This window comes from Zingiber officinale, chromosome 7B, assembly GCF_018446385.1.
Source record: "Zingiber officinale cultivar Zhangliang chromosome 7B, Zo_v1.1, whole genome shotgun sequence".
NCBI lineage: Eukaryota > Viridiplantae > Streptophyta > Magnoliopsida > Zingiberales > Zingiberaceae > Zingiber > Zingiber officinale.
Genome location: NC_055999.1, coordinates 97,675,368 through 97,682,867, shown reverse-complemented (window position 1 = coordinate 97,682,867; position 7,500 = coordinate 97,675,368).

Genomic DNA, 7,500 nt, shown 5'->3' with positions numbered 1-7,500 from the left:
ACACTCCTTCCGGGTGGAGAAACCTCACATAAACTTCTTGCAACAGCAAGAAAAGAGTACAAGGAAAACAAGAAATAAAGTACAATACAAATGTAAACTTTCTTGCCTTCTCTTGACTGGAAGAAGCGGCCGCTTCAGCGCCTACAACAGGGTGACCCAGTAGGAAGCTCACGCGAAGCTTCAAAGCGACTCAACAAAGCTCAACGGCAAGCTTAGCGGCACCAAGAACAGGAAGAAGGAAGAAGAAGTATTCGTAGAGTCGCTCGAATCCTTATATAACCTGCGAACCTGCAAGCCAAAAAGCCAAAAGAGAGCTGAAAAATAGCTAGCCGTTGTCTCTCAACGGCTGGGGCCAGACCGATCAGCATCATGATCGGTCTGGAGCTATCTGATCGGTCCGAGACCGATCAGGGCCCCATCGATCGGTCCTCGGACGATCCCACCTCTTACGGAGAGGTGGCCGCTCGATCGGTGGTGGGCCGTCGGAGACCGATCATCTTGATCGGTCCCCGCACGTCGATCAAGAAGCTCACGAATCGCACTTTGCCTTGTTTGTTATCGATCGGTCACCAGACCGATCAGATATATCAGAACCGGATCGGTCTGCAGATCGATCAGAGCCCATTTTGCCCAAACCAAGTCCAAGTCTCCCCAACCAACATCCGGTCAACCTTGACTGTTGGTACATTATGCCTAGCATCCGGTCACTCCCTTGACTGCTAGCACTCCCTGCTAAGTGTCCAGTCCTTTCGACCCACTTAGACTTTTTCCACACCGGATGTCCGATCATCCCTGATCCATCTGGATTTTCCCTGCTCGGCTTCACTCACCGGACTTTCACCTGGCTTCACTCACCAGATTTCCACACTGCCTGGCTTCACTCACCAGGACTTTCCAACCGCCTAACATCCCAGTTAGGACTTTCCCACTGCCTGGCTTCACTCACCGGGACTTTCCACACCGCCTAACATCCCAGTTAGGACTTTCTTCACTGCTGGCTTCACTCACCAAGACTTTCCAACTGCCTAACATCCCAGTTAGGACTTTCCCACTGCCTGCTTCCTCACGGACTTTCCCGTGCCAAGCTCCTGCTTGGACTTCTCCAGCCAAGTCTCCATACTTGGACTTTTCACGTGCCCAGCTCCCTGCTTGGACTTCTCCAGTGCCAAGTCTCCATACTTGGACTTTTCGCGTGCCAAGTCTCCATACTTGGACTTTTCAGGTCAACCAGGTCAACCTTGACCTACGGTTGCACCAATAATCTCCCAAACATCTATTCTTGTCCCATATCAAGAATACAACTCTTCCACGAGTGTCAAACATCAAAATACAACTCAACTAGGTCAACCTTGACCTAAGGTTGCACCAACAATCTTCCCAAGTCAAACATCAAAATACAACTCGAGTCAAGTCACCTCGAGTCGGGTCAACCAGGTCAACCTTGACCTAAGGTTGCACCAACACTTACGACAGAGGGTTCCGTCGTCCCATCAGAGAGGTGCTCGGACTGTAGCAGTATGGTGTCAGGCAAGCTCCTCTGACAAGCCCATACTGTGGTATGGTAAGAGGACACGTATTCGCCTCTGTATGTGTGCATAAGCCTCTTCCTGGCTCTATATAAGGGTCATCATTCTTCACCGGAGGTACGCATTCTCTCGTATTCGAAGCCACTTCTGCATTTCCTCTTACATGACTTGAGCATCGGAGGGTTGTCGCAGGGAACACTTCCTTGCAGGTTCGCCGGAGGTCCGTGCGGACGGTCAGAGATCCACGTCAGTAATTCGGAGAGCGCCACGTGCCCAGCGTCCATCGACTCAGCGTTCGGACAGGATCAGTTTTGTTTTTAATTGAAAGTTTTGAGGAGGGTTTTTTTTTTGTAGGCAATTCACCCCCTATTGCCGGCTCCGCTGCACCTACACCTTGGTCTTCTTTGATTAGCACAACACTAGAAAACAACAACACTTGCTTCTTGCTTCTATTGTTTTACTATTTTTTATTTTTCTGTATTTAATTATTATAAGAGGCTTGATGTGGTCGCATATGTCATATGCACAAATCAAATTAATAATTTCTAATTAATCATAACTCCTTGACTTACACTAAAGTGTTGGAACCTCAAGGTTATTTTGATGTGATCAAACAAGTTAAGATAGGTCCTATGGTATTTTGACCCTGTTTCTAAGTGTGCAGGAACTTAGGAGCATAGGATGTCGAGCGAAAGACGCAACTACCAAGAAGGACGACACGGGAGAGAGCTGACAAGCTCGTTGCCTCTGAAGGACGAGGTGCTGCGGAAGAGTACACCGGCGGACTAGAAGGAAGCATGAAGTATTTCTGAGAGACGAGAAGTCAGAGCAGAAGATTACTCGAAGTGCAAGAGACGCAGCTAGCGAGAAGGTTGGCATGGGAGAGAGCTGAAGGGCTCGGTGCGTCCGAGGGACGAAGAGCTGCGGATGAGTACGCTGACGGACGCGAAGGAAGCATGCGACTTCCGAGGGACGAAAAGCCGGAGCGGAAGCTTGCTCAAGAAGGTCAGAAGTTGGGTTCGGGTGAGCCCTATTCCAAACAGCTGAGATCACCCAAGCGAGTGGAGCTGAAGCGGAAGACCAAGACCAAGGCAAACAGAGCCGGAGCAGAACTTGGGTGAAAAAGTCATCGCTGTTGACTTTTTTCAGCCGAGGCGCTCGGACCAGTCCGGGACGCCCGGATTGGGGGTGCCCGGAACCCTGTTTTTATCCACAATGATGTGGAGTTTGATCGTTGCATCGGGGATAATTTTTTATCCCACTCCAAGTGCCCCGACCAAGGCTATAAATACAGCCTTGGTCCAGAAGCTAATCAACAGACAAGCAATTCTGCATACAACACTTGTACGCTTCCATTGTTGGTTTAGCTTCTTATTTTTTATGCTTGAATGCTGTAAGAGGCTTCTCCGCCTGAAGGAGATATCTATTGTGCTTTAACTTCCTTGGATTAACAACCTCCCCAGTTCTAACCAAGTAAACTCCTGTGCCTCTTCCTTTTAGTTTAATGCTTTTATTTATTTATGCAAGTGTTACTTTAAAAGTCCGAGAAGGGTATTTTGTTTTGATTTTGTGCAAGGTTATTCAAACCCCCTTCTAGCCACCCTAACGGTCCCCAATAAGTGGTATCGTAATCGGGACACCTCGGAAGAACTAACTGCCGATCGAAGCATTGAATCAATGGCCGGAGCTAATATCTACCCACCAACGTTCGAGGGGGAGTTTACTTTTTGGAAACGGCGAATAAAGGTATTTCTAAAAATAGATTTCAGTATTTTATTAATAATGAAATATGGTTATAAAACACCGAAGAATGCGAATGGAGAAGAAATTGAAAAATGCCTTTGGACCAAAAAGCAGCGCGACGATTTCATGTCAAACGGTAAGGATGAATATCATCTACTAAGTGTACTACCGGCGGAGGATCTCGACAAAATCGGCAACTACCAAAGCACAAAAGAACTTTTGGAAAAGTTCTTGAAGCTCTACGAAGAACCGATTGAATCCGAATCAAACTCCTCGATGGACACCGAGTCGTCGTCAGAAGAATCCGAGACTGAAGAAATTGCTGGGACAACCCTTATAGCCGAATTCCATCCCGAGGACACATAAATCTCATCCCAGATGAGCATCGATGAAATGGGAGAGTCTTCGAAAGAAAGCAGCTCAATAGGGAAAGCATCAAAAGGCGACAAGGTAAGTCAGGTACGATCTTTACCACCTGACCAAATGTTCAAATTTGTAAAATTATTAACTAAGGACTGTTGCATGCTAGAAAAAGAAAATAAAGAGTTGAAATTAATTCTAGATAAATCTTGTCTATTAGAAGATTTTAAAAGATTAAAATTAGAAAATGATAGTTTGAAAATACAAGTAAATATTTTAAAAAATCATTCATGCTCAAATAATCAACATATTAGAAAATTTTATGGATTAAATTGGTACCTTAGATACCATAAGGGACAAATTAGAAATATTTCAAAGAAATATGTCCCTAAAAAATACCTAATTAATCCAGTTGGTTGAAACCTATATTGGGTTCCTAAGTCTTGTCTAACTTGAACCTTAATTTAGACTTAGCGCTTTCAGCGAGAAAATTAAAGGTTTAATTTCTTTATGAGGCTTTGTCTAGAAAGTAGTTGTTGCTTTAATAACCAAGAATGCTTAGTGTCTCGCCACTGCTTGGAAATCAAATATTGAAATAAAAAGTTTAATTGACTAATTGATAAAGCATTAAATTGAAAATAGATAATGCTTTAAAAGGGTTACTTAATTTTTTTTAAAAAATTCTCAAAAATATTTGTGCTTGCAAAAATTTAAAAAAATTTCTCAAAAATATATATTTTTTTTTTTGACATAAATAGTTATTCAAAAATATTTTTCTTCTTGAAATCTTCTTATCTAGAATTTTTTTTACAACACTTAACTTTTCTAAAAATTCTTAAAAAATTTTTATATCAAAATAATTTTCGGAATTTTTGAAAACTTGATAAGTTTTTCAAATTTATTTGAAGATCAGAATCACCCATTTGTTGTTATACCCCATTTTTTATGTGATCAAAGGGGAAGAAGAGAATATTAAGTCTACGGGGAGGTAGCTTTAAATTTATCTTTTTACACTTTCATGCAAAATTTTATTACTTTTGATTTATGTTGGTCACCCTAGCTTAACTTGGGTTGCTCACATCAAAAAGGGAGAAATTGTTGGAACCGCAAGATTATTTTAATGTGATCAGACAAGTTAAGATAGGTCCTATGGTATTTTGACCATATGTCTAAGTATGCAGGAACTTAGGAGCACATGAAGTCGAGCGGAAGACGCAGCTACGAAAAGGACAGCACGGGAGAGAGTCGACGGGCTCAGTGCATATATCTGAGTGACGAGGCACTGCGGAAGAGTACACCGGCGGACGAGAAGGAAGTTTGTGGTGTTTCCGAGGGACGAGAAGCCGGAGCGGAAGATTACTCAAGGAGCAAGAGACGCAACTAGCGAGAAGGTCGGCATGGGAGAGAGCCGAAGGGCTCGGTGCATCCGAGAGACGAAGAGCTACGGATGAGTATGCTAGTGGATGAGAAGGAAGCACGCGATGATTCCGAGGGATGAGAAGCCGGAGCGGAAGCCTGTGAGAAGGAAGCACGCGATGATTCCGAGGGATGAGAAGCCGGAGCGGAAGCCTGCTCGAGAATGCTGGAAGTTGGGTTCGGGTGAGCCCTATTCCGGATGGCTGAGATCACCCAAGCGAGCGGAGCCGGAGCGGAAGACCCGGACCAAGGTAAACGGAGCCGGAGTAGAAGACCCGAGCGAAAAAGTCAACTCTATTGAATTTTTTCAACCAGGGCGCCCGACCAGTCCGGGGTGCCCAGAGCATTCCGGGCGTTCGGAACTCTGTTTTTATCCACAATGACATGGAGTTTGACCGTTGCGTCGGGGATAACTTTTTATCCCACTCTAGGAGCCTGGAATCCTTCTAGACGCCCCGACTAAGGCTACAAATACAGCATTGGTCCAGAAGCTAATCAACAGACAAACAATTCTGCATACAGCACTTGTACGCTTTCATTATTAGTTTAGCTTCTTATTTTTTGTGCTTGAATGTTGTAAGAAGCTTCTCCGCCTGAAGGAGATATTTATTGCGCTTCAACTTCCTTGGATTAACAACCTCCCCAATTGTAACTAAGTAAACTCCTGTGTCTCTTCCTTTTAGTTTATTATTTTTATTTATTTATGCAAGTATTATTTTAAAAGTCCAAGAAGGGTATTTTGTTTTGATTTTATGTAGGGCTATTCAAACCCCCTTCTAGACGGTCCAACGGTCCCTAACATAAAGTAGTATAGTAGAGGGCCCGAGTCATCTCTCTCGCGTAACCAATGGTGGGACGTTTACCTTCGGACAAAATTGAACAAGGAGATTATTTTGGAGATTTTTCTCTAAACCTAATGCAATAAATGAAACTCTAACGAGCCAATAATGATGAATCTATAGTGCAGTGTCACTCTACGCTACAAGCACCACCTTCAACAGAATAAACATGTATAAATGAAACTAAAACCCTAGCTAACTATCGAAAGTTATCCTGCACCGCATTGTCACATTACGACACAAGAAATCCATCAATAGACATAATACAAAAACAAATGGAATTGCAAGACATATAACTAAATTATGCAAGTGAACTAAACAAACCTAAACAACAATAAACAAAACCTAACTATACATAATTGATAAACCTATACCACATTATCATCCTATGATACAAGATCAACAATCATACATAAATGAAACTAAACAAAATGCAATACTAAACAATCAAACGTGGATAAGGAAATAACACATAGATCAAACAAGAAATTCAAGTTAAATCAACTGAACCACTCTCTCGCGATCTGATCCAACCGACTACCCTCCGTCGTTACACGAAGGGCATGGAGATAGAACCACTACTACAGTTAACAACAATGAAGAAGCTGTGGGTGCTTGCTTCGATAATGACTGCAGTGACATGAATCTTCCAATGAAGCTGGACTACTCCGATGAAAGTTGTCTAGAGATGCGGAGATGCTGTTCGATTCCCGTCGATCTATAATTCTGCCCATGCGAACCATGAGTAGCTTGCTTGTCCAGATCGGATGAAATCAGAGATGGAGACAACACTAAAAAACTATCTATGACGGTGGAGGATGATATGATGGAATTCTTTAGAGAATATCCCTGCCCTTGCAACCACTCCGGTAAGGGATTCTCTTGAGCTCAGTGCTAGAATTGTGCGGGTGGACTATTGCCGAAGAAGATGGAATGAAACTCACTATCGCTGTCGCCCGTTTTTGACCTTGCCGTTGCAACCACTCCGACAGGACTCGAGGGAACATCAGAATGGGGGAAGACACGCCGCCTTTGCATCCACTCCAGCATGATGGAACTTATCAAAGCTCGCTGTTGCCACTCGCACCATAAAGCCCTAGCTTTTGCAACTACTTTGGCAAGACTCCAGGGAACAACGAAAGAAGAGAACCTCTCTGACGAGTTAAGCTTGATCGAGGGATGTCGTCGTCGTCGCTCGCAGCCACCTGAATCACTGTCGTCAGTCGCCACTTGTTGAAAATCACGAGAAGAAGGTTGGATTGGGGGCATCGGGATTTTGACGAAGAAGAGAAACACGCAGTGCCTGAACCGATGTTGCCTTGAGCTGAAATCCCCTTTTAAAGCTTCCACTGAATAGACCTTGATCTGAAACTGAATCGGATCAAGAAAATGTTTTAGGATTTTTCTCATTTGAAGCTTTGGATTTGACTTTTGAAATTGAGCTTTTGATTTTGATAAGGAATTTTAAAATTAGGTTTTTTCCTTCACTTAATCTCCCTCAAACATATAGAAATTGAACCAACCCATCATTGAACAAAATCAGATTTCTTCCCCTCAATTGTTGTCTATTTCAATTTTTTGTAAAATAAAACATAATCAAATAAAATCCAAAATAT